The sequence below is a fragment of the Lagenorhynchus albirostris genome, chromosome 18 (assembly GCF_949774975.1).
Source record: "Lagenorhynchus albirostris chromosome 18, mLagAlb1.1, whole genome shotgun sequence".
Classification (NCBI taxonomy): Eukaryota; Metazoa; Chordata; class Mammalia; order Artiodactyla; family Delphinidae; genus Lagenorhynchus; species Lagenorhynchus albirostris.
Genome location: NC_083112.1, coordinates 35475687 through 35502743, shown reverse-complemented (window position 1 = coordinate 35502743; position 27057 = coordinate 35475687). Strand labels below are relative to the sequence as shown.

At 33.2% G+C, this 27057-nt stretch overlaps 1 protein-coding gene across 2 annotated transcripts in view; it reads right to left on the bottom strand.

The window, feature by feature from the left end:
• Nucleotides 1-27057, bottom strand: part of KLHL1 (kelch like family member 1) — a 388765-nt gene that overhangs the window by 105509 nt on the left and 256199 nt on the right. The window lies entirely within an intron of this gene.

The following is a 27057-nucleotide window of genomic DNA, read 5'->3' as shown; positions in this document are numbered from 1 at the left end:
TAAAATTTCTTAACTTTAGTGTACCCAATCATTTGAAAAAGTTATTTATTTTGAAAAAAATTGAATTCTTCATAATCTCTGTACTTATTAGTGTGTGTTTTCAAACTATTACTTGTAACTATTTCTCACTTATGAGTACTATATGACTTGTGTCTGTATTTCATCTCCCCTGACATTTTTTAGGATTATTCCATCCCAAATTCAGGCACAAGTTCGGAATAATAAGATGGTTAAGTTATCCTTTAAACTTGGACTATCTTTAGATTTTCTGCAATGATCCAAGATTAACACAAATTTTTCTCCTCACTATACAATGGAAGTTAGTTTTGTTTTTTACATTCTTAAATTTTTGAATAAAATTAAACTACTGTAACAGTTCCTCTGCTTGTTCCACTTAGAAAAAATATCAATATGTTTCAATAATGGTATACTACTTTGAAACATAGTCATGTTTATGTACAAGAATTTGTACAGTAATTGTCTATAAATCAGATTTTATTCTTAGGATATTATATACTAATACCCTTTCCAGTCAAAGATAATTATAGTACAACTTAGTTTACAAGAAAAATGTCCTTGGAAGTTTGTCAATATCTTCACTGTTAGATATGTTCTTACGCTTGGGATAAAAATTGACTATGTCCCTATGAGTTAATTGTGCATTAAACCTCAAGAAAAGATCTCACTATGTGCAAAATAATGTTTCAGAATATTTTGTCATGTAGAAAATATGTCAGAAATAAGAATATCCTTAGACTTAATATGAAGGACAGCATAGGGTGTATTAACGATTAAGACTGTAAAATTCTAGGAAGCTGATCCATCCGAGGATCCATGTCAGCTAGGCAGTCACTTTGCAAATATGATCTACCTCTCTATAACATTGGTAGTTTATCTTTGTGAGTAAATAATGACCATCAAGTTGTAGGGTAAACCTATAGTGGCAGAAGAGAACTGGGTCAATAAACATATATGCAAATCTTGTGTATGATATTCAGAAATGACTAACATAAAATACTAGAATAATATATCCCTTAATAGCTAGAATACTCAATAGTAACTTTGTTAGTTCCAGTTGCCAGAAATGTTATAAATTTTTAATTAGAATAAGGATGTTCTTTGAAATTGTTTATATTAAACATTATTACTTTATTTTTGTACATTCTTCTTAAAGTTTACTGGCTTTATCACTAACTTCACTTTAATTAGGAAAAAATGAAAAGAAATACAATTATTTAAACAATACTTCTTTCAAATGACCATTACATTTGTTATTAAAATACAAATAGTTTTGATTGTTAATGGTTTGAGGAGTTGAACCACATATTAGCACCATAAAAATATTTAATGCGGAGGACCTTTAAGATGACAGAGAACTAAGATGTGGAGATCAAATTCCTCACCACAAATATATTAAAAATGCATCTATATGTGGAACAACTCCTACAGAACACCTACTAAACGCTGGCAAAAGACCTCAGACTTCCCAAAAGGCAAGAAACTCCTCACATACCTGGGTAAGGAAAAAGAAAAAACAGAGACAAAAGAATAGGGATGGTACCTGCATCTCTTAGAGGTAGCTGTGAAGGAGGAAATTTTTCCACACACCAGGAAGCCCCTTCACTGGCGGAGATGGGGATTTGGGCAGGAAGCGGTGCTTCGTACTGACGGAGGAGAGAGCAGCAACAGGGATGCAGAGGACAAAGTGGAGAGATTCCCGCAAAGAGGATCAGTGCCAACCAGAACTCACCATCCTGAGAGGTTTTTCTGTTCACCTGCTGGGGTGGGTGGGGGCTGGGAGCTGAGGCTCAGGATTTGGAGGTCAGGTCCAAGGGAGAGGACTAGTGTTGGCTGTGCGAAGACAGTCTGAAGGGGCCTAGTGGGCCACAGCTAGCCGGGAGGGAGTCTGGGAAAAAGTCTGGAACTGCCTAAGAGGCAAAAGACCATTGTTTCAGGGTGCACAAGGAGAGGACATTCAGAGCACTGCCTAAACGAGCTCCAGAGATGGGTGCAAGCCACGGCTATCAGCATGGACACCAGAGACGGGCGTGAAACGCTAAGGCTGCTGTTGCAGCCACCAAGAAGCCTGTGTGCAAGTACAGGTCACCATCCACACCTCCCCATCCAGGAGCCTGTGCACCCCGCCACTGCCAGGGTCCTGTGATGCATGGACAATATCCCCAGAAGGACACATGGCACACCTCAGGCTGGTGTAACATCATGCGGGCCTCTGCTGTGCAGGCTTACCCCGCATTCCATACCACTCCCACACCCCGACCTGAGTGAGCCAGAGCCCTCTAATCAGCTGCTCCTTTAACTCTCCTCCTGTCTGGGCAAAGAACAGATGCCAGAGGGCAACCCACATGTAGAAGAGAGCCAAATCCAAAGCTGAACTCCAGGAGTTGTGTGAACAAAGAAGAGAAAGGGAACTTACTCCCAGCAGCCTCAGGAGCAGTGGATTAAATCCCTCAGGAGCAGTGGATTAAATCTCCACAATCAACTTGATGTACCTGAATCTGTGGAATACCTGAATAGAAAATGAATCATCCTAAAATTGAAGTAGTGGACTTTGGGAGCAACTGTAAACTGTAGACAAAATAGACTTTAAAATAAAGATCATTACAAGAGACAAAGAAGGACACTACATAATGATCAAGGGATGAATCCAAGAAGAAGATATAACAATTGTAAATATTTATGCACCCAACATGGGAGCACCTCAATACATAAGGCAGATGCTAACAGCCATAAAAAGGGAAATCGACAGTAACACAATCATAGTAGGGGAGTTTAACACTCCATTTTCACCAATGGAAAGATCATCCAAAATGAAAATAAATAAGGAAACACAAGTTTTAAATGATACATTAAGCAAGATGGACTTAATTGATATTTATAGGACATTCCATCCAAAAACAACAGAATACACATTCTTCTCTAGTGCTCATAGAACATTCTCCAGGAAACATCATACCTTGGGCCACAAATTAAACCTTGGTTAATTTAAGAAAATTGAAATTGTATCAAGTATCTTTTCTGACCACAGTGCTATGAGACAAGATAACAGTAGCAGGGAAAAATCTATAAAAAATACAAACACATGGAGTCTAAACAATATACTACTAAATAGCCAAGAGATTGTTGAAGAAATTAAAGAGGAAATCAAAGAATACCTAGAAAGAAATGACAGTGAAAACATGATGACCTAAAACCTATGGGATGCAGCAAAAACAATTCTAAGAGGGAAGTTTATAGCAATACAATACTACCTCAAGAAATAAGAATAATCTCAAGTAAAAACCCTAACTGTATACCTAAAGCAGTCAGAGAAAGAAGAACAAAAAACCCCTCAAAGTTACCAGATGGAAAGAAATCATAAAAATTAGATCAGAAATAAATGACAAAGAAATGAAGCAAACAATAGCACAGATCAATAAAACTAAAAGTTGGTTCTGTGAGAAGATAAACAAAATTGCTAAACCATTAGTCACATTCATCAAGAAAAAAAGGGAGAATACTCAAATCAATAGAAACAGAAATGAAAAAAGAGAAGTAACAACTGACATGCAAATATACAAAGGATCATGAGAGATTACTATAAGCAAATATATGCCAAAAAAATGGACAACCTGGAATAAATGACAAATAAACAACAATGACAAATAAATGACAAATAAACAAATTCTTAGAAAAGCACAACCTTTCAAGACTGAACCAGGAAGAAATAGAAAATATGAACAGACCAATCACAAGGAATGATATTGAAACTGTGATTAAAACTCCTCCAACAAACAAAACCCCAGGACCAGATGGCTTCACAGGAGAATTCTATCATTTAGAGAAGAGGTAACACTTATCCTTCTCAAACGATTCCAAAATACAGCAGAGGAAGGAACACTCCCATATTCATTCTACAAGGCCACCATCACCCTGATACCAACACCAGACAAAGATGTCACAAACAAAGAAAGTTACCGGCCAACATCACAGATGAACATAGATGGAAATATCCTCCACAAAATACTAGCAAACAGAATCCAACAGCACATTAAAAGGCTCATACACCATGATCAAATGGGGTTTATCCCAAAAGTGCAAGGATTCTTCAATATACTCAAATCAATCAATGTGATACTTTATATTGACAAATTGAAGGGTAAAAACCAGATGATAATCTCAATAGATGCAGAAAAAGCTTTTGACAAAATTCAGCACCCATTTATGAAAAGAACTCTCCAGAAAGTAGGCATAGAGAGAACTAACCTCAAAATAATAAAGGCCATATATGTCAAACGCACAGCCAACATCATTCTGAGTGGTGAAAAACTGAAAACATTTCCACTAAGATCAGGAACAAAACAAGGTTGTCCACTCTCACCACTATTATTCAGCATAGTTTTGGATGTTATAGCCACAGTAATCAGAGGAGAAAAAGGAATCCAAATCAGAAAAGAAGAACTAAAACTGTCACTGTTTGCAGATGACATGATACTATACATAGAGAATCCTAAAGATGCTACCAGAAAACTGCTAGAGCTAATCAATGAATTTGGTAGAGTAGCAGGATACAAAATTAATGCACAGAAATCTGTTGCATTCCTAAACACTAATAATGAAAAATCTGAAAGAGAAATTAAGGAAACACTCCTATTTACCACTGCAACAAGAAGAATAATATACCTAGGAATAAACCTACCTAAGGAGACAAAAGACCTGAATGCAGAAAACTATAAAACACTGAGGAAGGAATTAAAGATGATACAAACAGAGAGAGAGATATACCATGTTCTTGGGTTGGAAGAATAAGTATTTTGGAAATGACTATACTATCCAAAACTATCTACAGATTCAATTCAATCCCTGTCAAACTACCAATGACATTTTTCACAGAACCAGAACTAAATATTTCACAATATTTATGGACACAAAAAAGACCCTGAATAGTCAAAGCAGTCTTGAGAAAAAAAAATGGAGCTGGAGGAATCAGACACCCTCACTTCAGATTATACTACAAAGCTACAGTAATCAAGACAGTATAGTAGTGGCACAAAAACAGACATATAGATCAATGGAACAGGATAGAAAGCACAAAGATAAACCCATGCACATATAGTCACCTTATCTTCGATAAAGGAGGCAAGAATATACAGTGGAGGAAAGACAGCCTCTTCAATAAGTGGTGCTGGGAAAACTGGACAGCTACATGTAAAAGAATGAAATTAGAACACTCCACTTCCTATGACCATACAAAAATATAAACTCAAAATGGATTAAAGACCTAAATGTAAGACCAGAGTCTATAAAACTCTTAGAGGAAAACATAGGCAGAACACTCTATGACATACATCACAACAAGATCCTTTTTGACCCACCTCCTAGAGAAATTGAAATTTAAAAAAAAATGAAAAATGGGACCTAATGAAACTTCAAATCTTTTGCACAGCAAAGGAAACCATAAACAAGGTGAAAAGACAACTCTCAGAATGGGAGAAAATATTTGCAAATGAAGCAACTGACAAAGGATTAATCTCCAAAATATACAAGCAGCTCATGCAGCTCAATATCAAAAAAACAAACAACCAATCCAAAAATTGGCAGAAGACCTAAATAGACATTTTTCCCAAGAAGATTCACAGATTGCCAACAAACACTTGAAAGGATGCTCAACATCACTAATCATTAGAGAAATGCAAATCAAAACTGCAATATGGTATCACCTCACACCGGAGAATGACCATCATCAAAAATCTACAAACAATAAATGCTGGAGAGGGTGTGCAGAAAAGGGAACCCTCTTGCACCTTTGGTGGGAATGTAAATTGATACAGCCACTATGGAGAACAATATGGAAGTTCCTTAAAAAACTAAAAATAGAACCACCGTATGACCCAGCTATTCCACTACTGGGCATGTACCCTGAGAAAACCATAATTCAAAGGGTCATGTACCACAATGTTCATGGCAGCTCTATTTACAATAGCCAGGACAAGGAAGCAACCTAAATGTCCATCGACAGGTGAATGGATTAAGAAGATGTGGCACATATATACAATAGAATATTACATTACCATAAAAAGAAATGAAATGGAGATATTTGTAGTGAGGTGGATGGTCCTGGAGTCTGTCATACAGAGTGAAGTAAGTCAGAAGGAGAAAAACAAATACTGTATGCTAACACATATATATGGAACCTAGAAAAAAAATGGTTCTGAAGAACTTATGGGCAGAACAGGGATAAAGACGCAGATGTAGAGAATGGACTTGACACGGGGAGGAGGAAATTTAAGCTGCGATGAAGTGAGAGAGTGGCATGAACATATATACACTACCAAATATAAAGTAGATAGGTAGTGGGAAGCAGCCACATAGCACAGGGAAATCAACTCGGAGCTTTGTGACCACCTAGAGGGATGGGATAGGGAGGGCGGGAGGGAGACACAAGAGGGAGGGGATATGGGGATATATGTATATATATATAGTTGATTCACTTTGTTATAAAGCAGAAACTAACACACCACTGTAAAGCAATTATACTCCAATAAAGGTGTTAAAAATATATTTAATGTTTTTTAATCCTGTGTGCTTACACCTAGACACTACTCAAACTTCATTTTCCAAGAATATTTATATGAATTTATTTCAAATGCTTGCTATAAATTGGAAATTATGATTCTGAAAATATTGCTTCATTAAAATAAAATGTACTATTCAAGTATCCAGATTTTACATTGGTTTTCCAACCTCCAAATAAGAAAACATTCAAATAATTGTCTCCTTTCTCTATAATTACCTTAATGTGTCAAAGACAATACTCTCTTGGCTAGAATCTGTCATGATTCTCTGCAGCAACTTGCATGTATAAATACTACCTTAAATTGTAACACTGTAACATTTCTTTTATAAGTAAACAAAATCAAATGCACAAATTTGTGCTGCACAACCTACTCTTATTACAAAGAGGGCACACAACTCTAATTTTGCAGTAAGAGTCAAAAAAATCTAATTATATATAATGTTAGTGGCTGAGAAGAAAATAAACTATATTCTAAGGTATTCCTGTACCTTTTATCTGGTTAAAGTGTCCATTGGAAAATGGAATGCAATATTGAATAAACAGTTAAAGAAAGATGTCTAAACTTATTATGGACCAAAGAATGTATTGAGTCTTCTAAGACTATATCCTTGGGCAATCAAAGTTATGAAAACATTCTCACATTCATAAGAGAGTGACAAAATTTCATATACCTCATATTATTTCATAATATTTGAAACTGTTGTTTTGCTATTGGGTGTTGTGCTAAAATAATCGACTCACAGAATTTGAATCTATAAAACAAAATTGTTTACTATTAGAAGTGACAGTCCTTAGAAAAGAAGTGACAGTTTCATACATAGTCTTTCAAGTTTTCTGCTTGAAAAAATAAATAAGATGAATATTATCATATACTGTAAACACCAGGAAAAGTGATTTTCTACTTCAATTTCTTATAAATAGGGGATACACATAAAATATTTTCAGTTGTTTTTAGTAAGCAGTTTCTAAGACATTCTACAGGGAAACAAATACTTAGTAGTCACACTGAGTGTGACCTTGAAACTTGAGCCTATTTAAGTCAGTGGAGGTGCTGGTCAAAGGAGAGAGTTCAGTTATGACAGAACTTTGTGGCAACACAATAAATAAACTCATAGGTAGGGCTGTCCCACTTCTCAAGGGAAAACATAAGTTGTCTTATGCCTAGGGAGGTTTTCTATATATTTCCACATTTTCTGATAGACTTTCAAAGACTATAGAGAGGGAATTGGACAATTATGCTCAAAAGTTTGCCATGCAAATTAGTTGATTCACCGATTTTTTGTAGTCCTTCATCAGTTATTATTTCAGTATCTGCTTGCAACTGGAATGGTCTATGTTTATGCAACAGTAAGTAGCTCAACCGTGGCCAGAACATCTGTCTGCACCCTGAAAAATACTCATCTATATGAATAGATAGACCTGCATCTTACCCCTAAAATCCCATTAACATCAGTTGAAAAGAATTTTGACAAAGAATAGAATCATGAAATTTTAAGAGACTGAAATATCTTCTTGTTCTTTTTGCTAGCATACTGACGATTCTGGCTAAAGTGTGTGAGGACATTATTTTTATTTTTAAATACGTGAGAAAAGTAGACAAACAGAGCTTTTTATGTTCTCTTTCAGCCCTATCATGTCAAAAGGGAAACACAAATTACTGACATGCTAAAGCTTACATCTGATACATATGAATGATACAGCAGAAAGATTCCTTCTCCAGTTATTTGGAAGAAACCATCTATGAAGTGAGGAGCAGGTTCATTAATTTTATTCTGAATACAGAAATATTTGATTGCCTTGAGAAGAAAAATAATTGGCTAAGCTGACGGTACAAATAGAGAAGAATAATGACATAATCAAAACAAGTAGAGCTCATAATATTAACTCAAATGACAGTTCTTATTACCGATAAGTGAAATGGGTTTCATGTATTTATAATTTATGATTAACTTATATTTATTTAATATGGGTTTGGAGTTCTGTAGGTGGTTTGAAAGCTCAGAATTTCTAATACTGAAATAAGTGATCCTGTGCCCTGCATGAACATCACCTCCAAACTGACAAATTTTATTGCATCCTAAGTAGGCTCTGGACCTTGCATGCATGCATGGATTCATTCATTCATTTAGCAAATATTTAGTTAGCACCTATTTTGTACTGGGTGCTATAATAGATCCTGGATACCTGCAATCTCTCTTACCACTAATCTATTCTACTCAAACCCACCCTCCTCTCCCTTCTTAGAACACCTTCATTAATTTACTTTGTCTAGGCTATATTCAAAACCATGTATTATTTCCTTATTGTTTGCACGACATTATTCAACAGCCTCAGACTAGCACGCCATAAATTCTATAACTTCATTTTAGCTATTCAGTCACTTTCCCCAATACCTTAGTGCACATTATTCTGTATTTCATAATTTAGCTCTTCTGATCTCTTTCCTCCCATCTGAACAGATTATGCCTTTAAAGAAAGTGATATTCATAATGCTTTTCCCTCTGGGGCTTCAATTAAAATATGATCCAATCTTCAGAGTCCAGTTTAAGTCCTATTATCAATACTTCCAGGAGGACTTACTTATTACTCAGGCCACAGTTGGCATAATTTTTTTTTATTGGTCATATCAGACTTTAATCAATTGCCATCTGTATAGTCACTTAAGGGATTCATAGTCATGCTAAGTCATAAACTTATAGGAAATCAGGGAACATGTCTGGCACTTCTTCTTGAAAACAACTAAGAGGGTTTCCTAGGAATTGTTTAATAACTATTTAAGTTATTGATCATTTACTATGATTAGAATATCTATTAATTTATTTTAAATAATATATTCAGTATTGAAATTTGAAAATATACAATGTATAGGCAGAAATATATTGAATATCACATCCGAACTTATATAAATTAAAAATATTCACAAATATTTATGGTGCTTCAAAATTATCTTTGCTTAACAACCAACCAAATATCTGTATTTCTAAATGATTTATCTCAGGCCCAGCTGATGGTTTGCTAATTTTCAGTCATGGTCAATAGCAAAATTCCATTACACAAATAATTTGGGATCTTGGACATTATGGTAAGGTGATTTTGACACTTAACTAAGAAGCATTAAACTTGAATATTCCACTGACAATTCAAATTCACATATTTAAATCTGAACTTTCCCATTATCACTCTTCTTTCTGTATTGGCTTAAGCCTTCTACTTTTTATTGATTGTTTAGGGTATTTCTTTACCTGTACTTCTATTATAAGATATTTCTGTTTAAGCTGATTCAAAATATTTTGGAAAATATGGTATCAATAAATAATTAGTCCTCAAATTTGTCTTCCTTCCTGAAATACTGATCCATTGAAAATTCTATTTAGCAAAGTTTCTTATCTTTTCATTCAACTCTACATCCAAAGCGTCAACAAATATTATTGATTATTATAATATTGCCTAAGACTCTTCCATTCCACTATTCCCTTTCCTTTCCAAAAGCCACTTCTCTGGTTGACAGTCTTATTAGCTCTTTTCTGAGTTTTTGAGAAAGATTCATAATTTGAATTCTTATATGTGGTACAAGCAATCACATACAGAATTAATACTACTCCCACATACTGTCCTGAAACATATACATTCAAAATTTACTACCTTGATATCTTGTTTTAATGTCTTGCATTACAATTGAAAGTATTTCCTAATGTAACTTTAAGCACCTAGTTCAGGTTCATTTCTCTTTGTACCTCCAGACTAATTTTCTACTTTGACAAGGCTATTCTATTTACTATCTCCCGTGTGAACAATTTCTTTATTGCATCTTTAATGTGATTTTAAATCTTTGTACTATCTGACTCTTAGGTGAGAATAGTTGCTTCACCCTGTGTAAAAAGTTTATGTCTTTTTGTATATAAATCAATATCCTTAGGACTTAAACTTGATCTCTAATTTCCTTAATTCATGATTTAGTACTGTATTGTTTATACTTTGTATTCACCAGTAGAAAAAATAAACTGCTTTTATCTTGCTTGTATGGTTTCATATGTATCTCATTCTTAAATATTAACTGCATTTATTTGAATTTTAAAGGTGAAATTAGTAGGAATATATCTTTATAAAATTCTGTTATTTGTGATCATATTTTGCAGGAGGATAATTGAAAATGAATGTGTTCAAATGTGTGCAGATTCATCATGGGAAGCCATTGTTTGTATTTATGCTTCTTTTAGATTTTCCACAAAAACATTTCTGACTGAGAAACACAGATCACAGTAATTGGTAAGCCATCTTTGCCATCTCAGTGAGGAATCAGACTCATATTGAGAAGAATGGAAATTGTACATTTGTGCTTTTTGAGGACACCATGACACCTATGAAAGAGATTTGCATAATCTGTAGCACTGGATTAACTGAAGGCATTCTTAACCTTTGAGCTGCATGTAGTAATAACTTTCAATATGTTAAATATGTATTGGGCTATGTGTGTTATAGCCTTCATGACAGAGAGATGCATAAGCCCCAGCATTTATTTTCAGAGATATTATATCTGAGAACATTATCAAAGTTTTTAATAAATATTTTGATACACCAATAATATTTATATTTTCTTAGAACAAAATCATAAATAGATATTTGTATTTGTCTTGATGCTTCCTTTTTCTAAACTCCCCCTTCCTTTCTAAAGATATCTAGCATGCTCCTATGTGCCTAGTCTCTATTATAAACCTTCCCTGGTGTGGACCATCTTCCAAGTAATAATTTACATGAAATTTGTGGATCACCTTTTCTTGCAAACCCATGTATCTGCTAGTTACCAGGACTGAAAACATCAATACCAGGACTAAAAAGATCAATCTCCTAAAGAAAAGATAATCTTTAAATATTTAATTGTTACTAGTTGGATAGTTTTACTAATATAACATTAATTACATTTCAATACTAGCTATTATTTTCTGAATTTGGTGAACTGTATTATAGCCAGATGGGGTTCTCAAATCATAATATCAATTCAAACCATTCTGTGATAAGTAAAATGCTACCGAAAGATTAAAATTAATTGTGATATCCAGTGTTATCCTGTATTTCTGTAAGCTCTCTTATAAGAAATTTCTCTGAGTTAAGAGGTAACACAACACCCCCAGACTAACCAGGAATAAGAAGTGCAACGCACTAAGTATAAGGGTCATCCTCAAGTACACCTTCCTTGAGAGAGGTATATCTCCAAGTGGCCAGACACTATATCCAGAAGAGGTAAATACCTTAAGTAACTGAAGAGATTGCATTCATTTATTATTTGGAAAACTGGCTTTCCCAATTTCAATAATAATGTGAACCTGGTATTAAATTTTTGTTTAGCCCTATCTCAATTACCTTTAAATAAAAACATTCTCTTTTCTCTCACACTAATTATATCAGTCAGTATTTTACTTTCCTCATTTCACTAAGAGAAGACGGAGAGAGAATTTTAATCACCGCATATTTGCAGATTTCCAGGTTTCTTTAGACTTACTCTGATCAAAGCCCAACATACGTCCTTTGATCATCATCAGTGAAATAAGTTCCTGTGAAAACATCAAGGTGGATGCATCTTGCAAGTCAGTCAATAAGGGATTAAAATAATTCTCCCAAGTAAAGCTAATTCCACTGGGCATACACTCTGTAAAATTTCTAAAGTTTGGATATGAAATAAGTTGTTCAAACATCCTGACTGAACAAACTTCAGGGACAAGGGAAAATAGAAGCTTATTAATCTTAGTACTAAAGGCATTAAAATAATTGAAATGTGTCAAACCTGATGCCAGACATTTTAGGGTATGTAGAAAGTAATACATCAATTCCTAACTTAAATAATTTATAACAGAATTTGTATTAGAATGGAGTAACCTATAATATAATTTATAATAGAATGTATAATAGAATGGAGCATATGGTCATTACAGTATTTTCTAGTACTTACAGTTAAGCAGAAGTGTATTAAGCTGTGTTGAGAAGACTGATAGATTTTTATCCAACAGTCCAGTTTTCAGTTGGTTAACTTTTTCAAAACAGGAATCATTAAACTACTTACCTTTCTGTTCTTTACAGATAACCCTCTTGGACTTGCGTAACAGTAGCAAGTCATTGCAAGAAGTTACATTAATCAGTTTAATGTATAGATACATACTGGAAGAGAGTTGTTTAAAGTGATATTCACCAGATTCAGAGAAATTCCATTTCTGGGCATTTGTCCAAAGGAAGTGAAAGCACTAACTCGAATGAATATATATATATATATATATATTTAATTCAGCCTTACAAAAGAAAAAAACCCTGCCGTTTGTGACAACATGGACAGATCTTGAGAGCATTATGTTAAGAGAAATAAATCAGACAGAGAAAAAAGAGAAATACTGTATGATCTCACTTATATGTGGGATATAAAAAAACCCAAAAAACAAACAAAAAATGAACATGTAGATCCATATAACACGTCGGTGGTTGCCAGAGGCAAGCGGGGGAGGTGGGAGAAATGGATGAAGATGGTCAAAGCTACAAACTTCCAGTTGTGAAATAAGTAAGTCCTGGGGATGTAATGTACAGCATGGTGACTGTAGTTAATCCTGTACTGTATATTTGAAAGTTGAGAATCTCAGGACCCAGATGACAGTGTGGGGAAGAGAAGCATCTCTGTCATTGTAAACACATTTGAGTGACCTCCTTCAAAAGGCACCATCTGAGGGAGGAGGAAGATTGGGGTGAGACCCTTGAGAAGGAAGAGACAACCCTAATAAGGACTTTGGATTCCGAATTTACTGAGTAGTCACCTGAAAGTCATAGTTGTGAACCATACAATTTTTTTCTTTCTATTTTTTTCTAACTATTAAGTATAAATTATTCTGCCATCAGGAGGAATAGAAGCTTAAAAACAAGAAGAAATCAGTTATAAAAATTAAATAACTTCTTTCTTTGTAGAAATATGAGTTAAAATGATTACTTCTGACCTCCAGGAGAATACAATTAATTAACTGATGCAATAAACACTCATCATGTTCATACTGTTTTAGAGGCACTGTCTTAGGAACATAATCATAAATAGAATTCTTTTCTGAGCTGCAAGGCATCATAAATTGCAAAGAAAAAGAGATGTAGCTGTAAGAATATAACTAAAACTCTTCTACTATTAGTAAAGTGTTACTAATAAATACATAAACAAAGTGCTCTAGGAAACAGGAAGATGTGATTAACCAATTGTTATGTGGTAAAGAAATATTTACAATAGTAATTCTTCCTTAAACTGAATTGATAAAGATAGATACCTCATTGCCAAGGGTGAAAAATGAGCAAAATTTCATGAATTTTAATCCTTCATATATAAAATGTGGATAATGTCTTTTTTACATTCCTCAAAGCATTATATGTGATCAAGTATGTGAAAATATTTCATATATATTTAAATCACATAACATTATTTAAAATTATTATTCAAGTTTTGCTAATTTTAAAATTTAGAGAGAACCTAAAACAAGATATATAATGTAAAACAAATTCATTTTTATCAGATTTTTGAAATATATTAATTCCTATATGATTCTAATTGGATAATTACATTGTTTCCGAATTATATTGTCATTCAGAATTACATTGTTTGAAAAAAACTTACTAATAGAATTCTTAATTGAAAGGAAGTAGTGAAATTTAGCAAAGTATAAGCTAGTTTTCTTCTATGATATTCATGGGGGGGTGCATAGTTTATAAATTCTAGTCAGTTTCTTATACCTTGTGGGTAATCTCATCCATATAGAGAATTCTAATAAAAATACATAGAGAATACTAAAATGCCGGGGAGAGAAAAGATGTTTCTTAATAGCAGTTCTAAACTATTTCTGAAAGGTCTCAAGTAATACAAGCCATTAAATATTATTCTATGTACTACTCTCTACATTGCTTTATTGTATCTTGACAAATAAGTGAAATCACCTCATGAGCCAAGATGGAATAAATTGTTTTCAAGTTTTAGTGTCCAGATTATCTTCTAGGGAAGTTTAAGTTTCCCTGCTTTAATCTCTCTACCTTCTTATGGTATTGTTTCTAAATTCTTATAGATGAATGCTTTTTATATCTACCCACATTTTGCTAATGTTTCAATTTATCTGTTGATAAATTTTATCAGTTTGAAAATAGCTTCAATGGTTTTCTCCTAATACATATATATTCAGCATGTTACAAAGAAGTTTATGATTTCATATTTGGTCAACATAACTTCTTATCTTGCCTTAAAAGAGAAGATAAAGAAGAGAGCAAATAATTGAAGGAGTAAGCAATGAATATTATTATTTTTTCATACAAACTATCACATATTTGATTCAAAAGAAGGAGCTATTGGGGAAGAAGAAATTTTCCTCTACCCTACTAGGTTCTTCTGGCTGGTCTAAGAATTAAACTTAGATTAACAGGAGAAAATCAAACAAAAGTTTAGTAACATACATACATGGGAGAAACCCAGGAAAACTAGCTCACCAAAATGGCTGAAGCCCTCACCTTAAACACCACCTTCAGCTAAAGACAGAAGAGGATGTTTGAGGTTGTGGTTTGATGTTTCAAGGAGGAGGCAGGCAATTCACATAGAGATAGAAAAGCAAATGTTTGGTAAATAAATGTTTTCTGGGCTATGCAGAGACTATGGGACACAGAGAGAAATTTTAACAATCAGTCTTTGCTAGGTGCTTCCCTGTCTACACACCTAGTTCATACTATAGTTATATGTGGTGGTGACTCCCTTCCTGGAACAGATCCTCTTTCTAGTACATTCTTTAGGCAGTTAGTGGGAAGGTCAAAGATTCTTTTGGACCTTAAAAATAATCAGCCTAGGGGCTTCCCTGGTGGCGCAGTGGTTGAGTGTCCACTTGCTGATGCAGGGGACATGGGTTCGTGCCCCAGTCCGGGAAGATCCCTCATGCCACGGAGCAGCTAGGCCCATGAGCCATGGCCACTGAGCCTGCATGTCCAGAGCCTGTGCTCCTCAAAGGGAGAGGCCACAGCAGTGAGAGGACCACATACCACAAAAAAAAAAAAATCAGCCTACATTAATCTTCATGCCAAAGAGAAACCTCATTGGGGTGGCAAAGTTTGCTCTCCTACAGGGCCATACATAATCTTTGAACATATATCATGTAAGAAGATAATAAATATTTCTAGGTAACTTGATAGAGAAACAAATTACATACAAGTTGTGACTGGAGGGGAAAAATTGAGGTGGACAGAGGAAATTTGGTATTTATATATATGAATTATATAATATATATGTATATAAAATTTCAATGTTTTCACAAAAAAGGAAGCCAAATATTAGAAAAGAGGTAGACCCAAGAATAAAATCTTGAATTTGGGATTCCAAGGTTCCATTTTACCAAAATGCTCAGGGCATCATTAGGTGGTAGAGCATATTCTTTAATGCTTACACTTAAGATATATAAAAAATGCTTCAAGGTCCTTTCATTCAAATGTAGATTTTCACAAATGAGTTAATCTTTTAACAATTGCTATTTTGACAGTTGAGTTGGCATGTGTTAAAGTTAATTTTGTTGTCATTAAATATTCCTTATGACCATCAGGTTATCACAACTCATTAAGGTAAGTATAAGCATAAACTCAATACAAAGTGAGTTTTTATACTTGGTGTTATGGAATAAATTGTGTCTTATCGAAATTCATATGTTGAAGCCCTAAACCTCTAAATGACTGCAGTTGAAGGCAGGGCCTTTAAGAAGATAATTAAGGTTAAATGAAGTCATAATGTTGGGGCCCTAACCAGAGATATCTGTTGTCCTTATGTCCATATAAGAGAGGAAGATACACCAGAGCAGAGCACGTGCACCCTCCCTCCACCCCACCACCTCCCACCAGAGAAAAGGCCATGGGGGAACACAGCAGGAAGAAGACTGACTGTCTGCAAGCCAGGAAGAGACATCACTAGGAATTACATTTTCTGGCACCTTGATCTTGTATTTATAGCTTCCAGAACTGTGAGAAAATAAATTTCTGCTATTTAAGCCACATAGTCCACAGTATTTTGTTATGGCAGACCAAGCCAACTAATGTACTTGGATAACAAAAATCTAAGCAAATTATTGTCATATTTTACTTGTTTTATTCTATATATATTGTCAGCTACCTTTAAAGATTATTTCCAGTTTTGCAATTTAATTGATAAAATGTTTTATTCTATTATTGTGGAATTTCTTAAGAACTTGCTATCAGGTACATGGCACTTAGTAATTGCTCTTATGCAATTGTGTTGCAATTTTCTTCATACTGTAATTTTTCTTTTTATTTGTGTTTTATTTTTCTGTCATATATTCCAACCAATCTTCAGAAAAACTGAAACAATGGGATTTCGTGATTACATTTAACTAGGGAAAACAAAACTTTAGGAAAAATCCAAACCCAAGGCTCAGCCTAGAAAGCAAACAGAAGGGTAGAAAACTATAAATATGAGGGATGCTGAGTGCTGCAGAATAGAGGAAGAAGAGAGTATTAGAAGAAGGATAGACAGATGCAAGCAAAATGTTAAGTACTGAAAACATATTTCATTTACCTCATTATTCTCTGTTGGGAAAATTTGGGTTTGAATGAATTCTATAAAGAAAGTTCATGAAAAAGCCCTAAGAGGTGACAAATTTTGCATTTTTCATGTTGGTAAAAAAACTACTTCAACTTGCAAGACTGCTTTTATATTTGAAGTTATGATGTTTATCACATTTCGTGATTCCTAAATAAAATAATCTTTATCATTGAGGAAGTCCTGAATGAATGAATTATCTGATTTTGTTTCAGCCGTCACTTGGACAATGCAAATACCCACATTCCACATCTGTTGAATGATGCAAACAAACACCCACATTCATTTGTTCTTACAGCATTGGAATTGCCTTTCCATGCCGATTCCTCTCAGGACATCTTTATTTGATATTTTGCATTCACCTCAACTTAATAGTCAAAACGACTTAATGAACAATACAGTTATTTACATTTATATTTGTTTCAGTCAAAGGACAGAGTCATGAAACACCCATCTTTAGTCAATGTTATTGACTCAATCATCAATAACTCATCTTGAGTCAATGTTATTTTTTTAAAAAAGCATTCTTTTTCTGAAACAATAGCATTCTTTTTCTGACATTTTTTTGTTACTCTGGGAACTTTACACATGCAAAGAACATAGCCTTGTTGAGGATGTGAAAACTGTCTAGTCACAGCAAGGAGAAAAAGGCTTCACTTCTATTCTTCTAAGAGGAATTGTAGAGCATGATATGCTGTGCTATTAAAGTACTCAACTGACAAAATACTCTAAAAGAAAATGTTAGATTAATAAGAAAAATATTAAATATATATGTTCTTTTCATATGTAAATATATATGAATATATGCATTGATTTATATATATTTGTACATAAATGTATACATATACATATATATATACACACAAAAAAATAAAAAATAAAAACTGAAATTCCTGCACAATATACCAAAATAATTTCAAACTGACAAAATTTTAGTTCACTTTAGCATTCATCATGGTGAATTGTCATACTTCATTTGTGTTTTGTATGTTTTCCAATATTTTATCATAGTTTAACATAAAAGTTTGAGTTTAATTTTTCAGATAAATTTATTGTTTCAAGAAAAATGTCACACCCAGAAGATAAAGACTAGTAAAGTTCTGAGTAGTCTGTTTAAAATTTGACTATAATAGACATTGATGAACAACTATTTTTTTTTAAAATCCTTTACATTGCAAGAGACAGTTATTAGGTACCCAACGTGTGTCAAATATTGAGGATAAGATCTTAAGGAACTTATAGTAGATTAGGCCATGTAAACACATACCTCTAAATAATCTGAATAAAATTTTACCAGGATTTCCCTGGTGGTCCAGTGGTAAAGAATTTGCCTTCCAATCCAAGGGACATGGGTTCCATCACTGGTCGGGAAACTAAGATCCCACATGCTGCAGGGCAAGCCCGCATGCCACAACTACTGAGTCCATGCACCCTGGAGCCCTCATGCCACAACTAGAGAGAGAAAATCTGTACACCACAACTAGAGAGAAGCTCGTGCACCACAATGAAAGATCCCATATGCTGCAACTAAGATCCAATGCAGCCAAAAAAATAAATAAATATTTTAAAAAATAAAATAAATAAAATTTTACCAGTGCTAGGAATGGAGTTAAAACAGGGTACTATAGGGACTTCCCTGGTGGCACAGTGGTTAAGAATCCGCCTGCCATTCTGTCCAGGGGACATGAGTTCCAGCCCTGGTCTGGGAGGATCCCACATGCCACGGAGCAACTAAGCCCATGCACAACAACTACTGATCCTGCACTCTAGAGCCCATGAGCCACAACTATTCAGCCCACGTTCCACAGCTACTGAAGCTACGTGCCTAGAACCCGTGCTCTGCAACGAGAAGCCACTGCAATTAGTAGCCCACGCACTGCAACGAAGAGTAGCCCCTGCTCACCACAACTAGAAAAAGCCTGTGGCAGCAAAAAAAAAAAAAAAAAGACCCAACACAGCCAATAAATAAATAAATTTATTAAAAAAATAAAGCCTGAGTGCCCTCCTTTAAAAACAAAACAAAACAAAGAACAATAAGAGGAGCACCCATCTCCAAAAATGGATAGAAATGGTCAAGGAAGTGCCTCATAGGAGAGTCAACCCCAAGGTGACTTTTTAATGGTAAAGCAGGTAGTTAGTCAAACACATGCATGTCTGAGTATGAAGTTCAGGTTATGGATGTAGAGGTTAGAAGTCTTGTCATGTGTTAAACTAGAAAACAATTTTTAAAAATCCCATTGCTTTCTACAAGTAGATTAATAACTATAGGAAAGAAGATTGTAACAAAGAATGTAATGCTATGAATATTGTATACTGTATAAGTATCTGATGTGTGTGTTCCAAAGCCAATGAACATTATAACTAAATTTGTGTTTAAAAAAATTCACTCTGAAAGCATTGTGAGGAATAGATACAGGTGGGGAAAGATGTCACCGGAGTTATGTAATTAACATAGAGTCCTTTCAAAACATGATATGGCATAATCTAAAGACAATGATAATAAACAGGGAAAGGAGATTGAGAATTTTTTAAAGAAAACGTATATTTACAAAAAAAAAAAAGCTTGGGGACACATGGAGTAAGAAGGCAATAGCGGCTGAGACGTTATTTAAAAAGAAAACACATGTCTAGGCTTCATTTCTGGACATGAGATCAGAACAAAATGCCATTCCATTCTCCTAAAATATTGATCAATCAGATGAAATGGACATTTATCATTTAAACAGATCTTTATATTTCAGACATAGCCTATTTATCTAATTTTATATATATATATATATTTGGGATATTCTGAGATAAACATTAACACGAATGTATATTAGCATGAGGTGAAAACTCATGGTCAGAATCAAGTTACATTTTTTACTGTTATAATAGATGAATATTATGAGTGACTACTCCCTGAAACCAGATATCAGGTGTTCATTGTGATTAAATATTCATCACTCCTTAAATTCTTACCATATATTTGCCATCTCTTATTCTTAGCCTCCTTTTGAAAACAGTGCAGCACTTATGCTGAATTTGTAGCAAATTGGGAAGTTGTTTAATGGTTTGAAAAATCCCCACAGCTGACTGAGTCGAGAATAACACACTCATTATTACTTATGACTCTATTTCCAGGTCTTTATAAGTCAACTTATTGAATTCACTGAATATGCTGCTTTTCCAGTTCAGCAAAGCCAGTTTTGCAGGTTACTTTGTGGTAGACAGACTCATAGAAGTGGAAGAAAGCCAATTTCTTTAAATATAAGCACACCTTAGAACACCTTTAATTAAGGATAATTTACTCTGAATGAAAATCCAGTGTTTATTAACCTTTACCATTAAGAATTCCAAAACTTTAGAAAATAAAACCACCCAGAACAGTGCTTCCCTACTGTGTTCAGTAGACTATTCTTTCCATGAGACATCAATAGCCTTTACTTGAGATAAGTGCTCTTCAGAAAAATCAGTGATTCCATGAGTTAGAATTAAGTGAATTTCTTTATTAAGAAATTACTGTGACAATCTGCATTGCAAAATTTTAAAAGGGGCACAAGGTAAGATGGATTTATAATTTTTTTTTAACATGAAACACTTTTGTGATAAATACCTTTAAATACTATTAATACTATACAGGACAAAATGCTGGGAAATGCTAGTCTAGAGCAAATCTTTGAAAATATTTCAGAAACCAAATGTAGAGGTAATAAGAAGGCTTAATCATAGAAAACACACCATGTTTTTGTTGTTGTTTTAGTAATTTTATAATTTCAGCCTCAACATTTGCCACTTTATCCTGTGGGAAATATGGGATATTTTAGTCTTCAAGATCACATGTTTCATCCTTTTACATATGTTTAATGTGTATTTAATCTGCCTAAGTATTGAATAATATATAACTCTAGGCTGCCTGAAGTACTAGAAGAAAAATAAAAGTGTTAACCATGGAATTGTGAAGGATTTGATTTTTTCAAAACTACCACAATAATAATGTATAACCTCAGTAACTGTATTTTATTAATAGCCATGTGGAAATAAAAAACAAGCAATTGATGATCTCCTTAACATAGTCTATCAAATAACTTTTATGTGAAATAATATTTAAAATATTTTAAGGAAATAAATATACCTTTAAATGTAGATGTACTGGTCAGGAATTCTATAGTACAATATATGACAATTTTAAAATAAATAATGAAAATATTAACTTTTAGTCTATCTTCTCTTCTATTTTCACTTTTTGTTTGTCACTGATTAACTCTCCCCAACCACCCCCCCGCCACAGGTGTTGAAATTAAGTGTAATTTCAACACCTATTTACACCAGGGAAATGGGAAACATATATGTAGCCATGTCCTTGAAACCACACCAGAAGACTTTAGTGATAGACTAAGATGTATATGGTATCTATTTTTAAAAGCTGTTTTTCAGTCAGGTGCCATTATATTTATTTATTTATCTTAAGTTCTTTAGAAAAAAAAGAAATATTTTGCTTTAAAATTAATAATTAAATTTGATTATTTAAACATCTATTTATCAATTTATTATTCCACGCCAAATAAAGGTAGGTTTTAGTGAAAAAATGAGTCCTCAGAAGTATACCTGAAATATTTAAAATATCACAATAACATTCTCAGAATACTGTTCTTTAATTAATTTATGACCAAAGAAAAAAAGACCATGTGAAACAATGATAAGAAGACTGTTAGAATTTTAATGATCAAAATTTAAATGCATTTTGAAAAAAATTATTAAATATTTTGCATGTAGTATTCTATTTCATACCTTTTCTACTATACTTGACTTTGGGTAATTTAACTAAGTTTCAATTTCCTCATGTATAAACTAAATATCTACAGTATAACAATATGTATGTAGTAAAACATTTAAGGAGATAATATGCCTAAAGCATTTAGTGTTATACCAGTGTATCTTACTACTAAATGAATCATAAAATAGACGTCATGACTACTGAAAATGTTAATCAATATACACATACACAGATTATATATTTTAAAAGTACAATTGGTAGTTTAAAAATATAAACATGATTGTATTAATTTCATTAATTATGCAATAAAATACATTTAAAGACAGTATTTATATACAGAAGTAAATTATATGAATATATTTATTAAGATGGTTGTAATGAACATTGAGAAACTCAGTAAATAATTATATGATCATAAATTTCAAGGAAAACATTTACAGATAATAAAATATTACTTAATTGGTCAGGAAAACTTTTTCTTTGAATTACAATAAAACTAGTCTTTGTGGTTTAAATTATCTAGCATTACACTTGAACTATAACACAAAAAAATTGACATATTCAGTATCTGTGTTGTCATTTCTGCTCTGGTGTCATGATGACAGTTTATATTTCAACTTGTGCTAAATGAGAGTCAAAAGATAATATTTTTGTTGGAAAGCTTGTTCTCATAGATGGAAAAACTGTCATTTGAGAGTTAGGATTCCTAAATTCCATTTTAAATGTATCTATAAGTTATTAAAATAAAAATATTACATAAAATAGTCTTTAATTCTCAGAACCTCAGATTCCACGGGCAAAATATTAGAGTGCTGATCTTGAAAGTCTTTTAGGCAATACAAATCTGAGAAAGTAAGGTACATACACATTTTAGTATTGCATCATGTGATCATTCACTATCATCTTTGGAAATTGTGAAAAAATTAATTCTAAGTTGATTTGTATTGGTCTGGTAAGGAAGCTAACAGTGGGTAGAAAATGTTAGAGTAAACACAACTTCAAATTAACAAAGGTTAAAAAAAAGCTCACTAATATTTCATAAACTATTGTTTGGTTCAAAAAAGACAGAAAGTAATGTACCCACCTGATGAATTCCACTTGATGAGGTTAAGTGACAAAAGACTAACAAATAATTCTGATAATAGAAATTTCTGAATTGTTTTCATTAATTTAAATTGATCATATAGAAAGTAAATAAAATTTCCTCCAATTTTTCAGGATTTGAATTGGAAAATTTGATGTATATTTAGGAAATATTAAATTAACATGTGTGCCATTTGCTTAATGGTTAGAATATTGAAATTTCATAATAAATTTTTGGATAAATAAATTTTTAATATTATGCAAAATAATATATTAGTATTATCACTTTTTAACATTAGCAGGTACTGTTATTTTTTTAAATATTATTAAAGAACAGCTTTTATTTTGGGTGATCTATGGGCATTTTCCATTTAATTAGAATGGAAAAGAGTATATGTGCCTAATTCTCTGGGTAGTCATCAATGTTGAATTGCTCTTCTCTAGGGGGTATTTTTTTTCCATTTTCATAATCATTAAAATAATAAACTGTTTAATTTGTCTGATACTCTTGTAAATTGAAATCACAGTAGTAGTTATTTCAGTACACGTTTGATAAAATTCAGTTCACTTGTGTTTTCTTCCCATAGATTATACTTTGCTTCCTTTCCTCTTAGGAATACTTTAAATTATAGAAGTTTGCAAAGTAATCTTAACAGTTTATTTTTTAAGTTTTTTTTTCTTTGGCATTTAAAAGTTGTAAATGATGAGTTAGGAAAAAATTACTACAATGGAAGGAATCTATATTTCATGAAAGACCATTTATTTGGTGAGCAAAAGGCATTCTTCAAGTTGCTTTTTGCTTTACATTAGTATATTTTGAAAAAATGAAAAGTTCATGAGAGCTTTGAAACATTATGAATTTTTTTTCACATAGGGAGGCATGAATATCCTAATTCTCTATAAAATTATCTATGTCACAGAATTTTGAGCAGGCATCAATTCTTAGGAAATTAAAACCTATTTTCAATCGTACAATGTTACTCTCAGAAGAGATATTTCCATCTTCTCCTTGCCCTGATGTGGAAACCAAGGTCTAATTAAATGAGATATACTTTCCATGATCAAACACTGAATTAATGTCAGAGTCAAATGTAGGATCCACCATTGCATCTGCTCACCTACACACATCTGCACACAGATATCTTTTTCACTTGTTGACATAGATAATTTTCCAATTGCCTTTTCTAAAGCCAATCTATCCATTCGTGCATGAAATCCTACCTACTCTAGTACATTCAAAGAAAATTTTCCAACAATTCTTCCCTCTCTCTTACATCATCAAATTTCCCTCTCTTCTGAATCACAACTGTAAGTATACAAAAATGCTTGGCTCCACTCCCCCAGCTTCACATTTGTCAGTTTATTAACTCTCACTTCCAAAATCATCCTTTTAGGTTGTTTTGTGAAAATGGGTCCTTTAAATAATTTTTCTTTGCCAACTGGCACTATGGCAAGCATTATCAGTAGAGGACGCTGAAGAGATATAGCAGGAGGAAAGATTTTGTTTCCTGGTATGAGCCCACTTATCTGCAAGTTCCCCAGTACAGTAGGGTGTCTCTTTTGAGACATATAGGGGGAAGATTTCTAGTAAGTTCTGGAGAACAGGTTTCTATCAAGTCCTGCCATTTGCTTTACCACAGTGACTCCTCTTCCATCCAGGAAGCCATGATTGTTCCCTCTTCAAGGAGGTCCAGATCTCAGCTCTGGGGGTTGGTATTAGCCTTATAGGTAGTAGCTACTCTTTATATCTGATATTTCTGTATTATTTAGAGCTCTCTTAATTTCTTACTTTCCAATCCTTCTTTACTCTAAGTATAAGAATTAATGATTCTTTATTTAAATTTTTCATGCTGAAATTTCAATGTTTGTTTCTCACCAGTGGATCCAGGCTGACAAAACCAGCCACCTTTAAGCTAATTTTTCAGTTCAGTTTTGCAGTTTTAAAGATTCTATGTAGTTACTCTTTTAAATTCTAGTTTTCCCATGTTTGCTTAGCTCTATTCCGCAGAAACAAATCTTGTCAAAGTCATCAATGGCCTTCAATTTATTAAGTTCAAAAATCGAGTATTGGACATCAGTCTATCTGACCTTTAAGCAGCATCCACACTCCTTTATGTTGGTTTATTACCTGAAATTCCAGGACATTAAGCTCCCTTGGTTTTTATTCTATTTGATTAGTTACTCCATTTCAGTCACTAGGTCCTTTCTTCTTTTTATCTCTAGTTTTGTAATGTTTTGATGTCCTAGAACATCATTCTTAGTCCTCTTCTTTTATTTATCTATACTCACTTCTATGGTGAGACCACCCCACATCATGTCTTTATCTTTGCCAACAGTTTCCTAGTTTATATCTCCTGACCATTTCTCCACAACTCCTGAATGATGCATTCAATGCCTACTCAACACATCCACTTAGGGGTCTCATAGAAATCTTAAAAGTACATCCTTCCTCATTGGGGCTCAAGTCAAAAAACCCTGGAATCTCTCTGATTCCTCTCTTTCTCATTCCCCCATCTAACCAGCTCTACTTTAAAATATATCTAGGATGAAAACACTTCTCACTATCTTCATTGCTAGTAACTTATTACCATCATCTGACCACTTCAAAAGCCTCTCACTTCTAAATTGCTATCACCTATTAACTGATTTCCATTTTCCACTCTTGTTTTCCTCCAGTATGCTCTCAACACAGCAACAAGAGAGAGTCCATTGACTTGTATACATTAGATCAGACTCTCCTCTACTCAAAACCCTGCAACAGCTTCCATTACACTCCAAGGAAATGCCAAAGTTCTTAGAATAGTTTCCCAAACATTTAATGATTTGCTTTTTCACCTTCTCTGAATTCTAGCAACTCATCCCTTGCATCACTCTGCTTCAGTCCCGAAAGCTACCTTATTGTTCCTCAAAGAGTAACAAGCAAAAATATTTTCTAAAAATAGCAATGTGGACAAGAAGATGCAGGAATGTATGTATTTTATGTATATTTCAAACAAATCACTTAACAAAATAAAAGAATAATTCTATAATTGGATCAATGTAAATTTTCTCTTCTGAGGCTTTAGCCTTGAGATTTGCCAAAAGACCCAGTGTTCGTAAGTCTAAGGATCCGATTTTAATCTCCAGATTTAATCTCTATAAACTCCACTTACTAAAATATTAAAATGTCTTTAATAGTTCATTAAAATTTTCCTAAATCCTAAATTAAAATCACATCAAAATCTGAATGATTTAAATGGCTTTTGCCTTATTACAAATGTTCCACAATTTTTCTTAGTCCTCTTACAAATTAATATATTCCATTTAAATTTTATCATTCTTATACAGTAAGCATGAACAAGAAATGAAATTCTCTTTTTAATGTTTAATTGAGAAAAATAATTGTTCTTGCACTGTGTGGCCTCTTGACAAATTTTGTGTATATTATTTAATATGCTTATATTATTTAAAATGTTTATGAGCTAGTATAATTTTTAAGTTCAGTTTTCCTTTCCTCATTAAATGGACTTTTGCTTTCTGGTTTATTACGCTAGATGTGAAAATGAAACCAAGTTTTCTTATAGCCATTTTATCTTTAAATACACCACTGACTTATTTATGTCATTCTGATAAATTTATTTTATTATTATGTCTAATAGAACAAAGAGATTAGAGGTTATATCTTATTCAAGATTGACCTTCCATTGTCCATTGAATAATGGATTTTTAGTAAAGTCTAAATCAATGTGCTATGATCCCTCTTTATGACCATGTTCCTAGTATCCACTGTTAGCTCCATGATAACACACAAATGCAGAGCTTTCTCTCACATTACAGACAAATCATACATCAACAGAGAGTTAGAATAAATGAAGCTAAAATTCCTAAGACTTAACATAAACTTTCCATTTGTTGATTCAACAAATACTTATTGAGTATCAACTATGCCAGGAACTTTGTGAACAAGAACTTCAAGTCTGATTTTCTGAAAAATATAGTTATAAGGAAAGAGATGAAAACAAACTATGACTAAGCAAGAAAACATTAGATGAAAGTGCTAAGAAGACACATTTAAGGTGA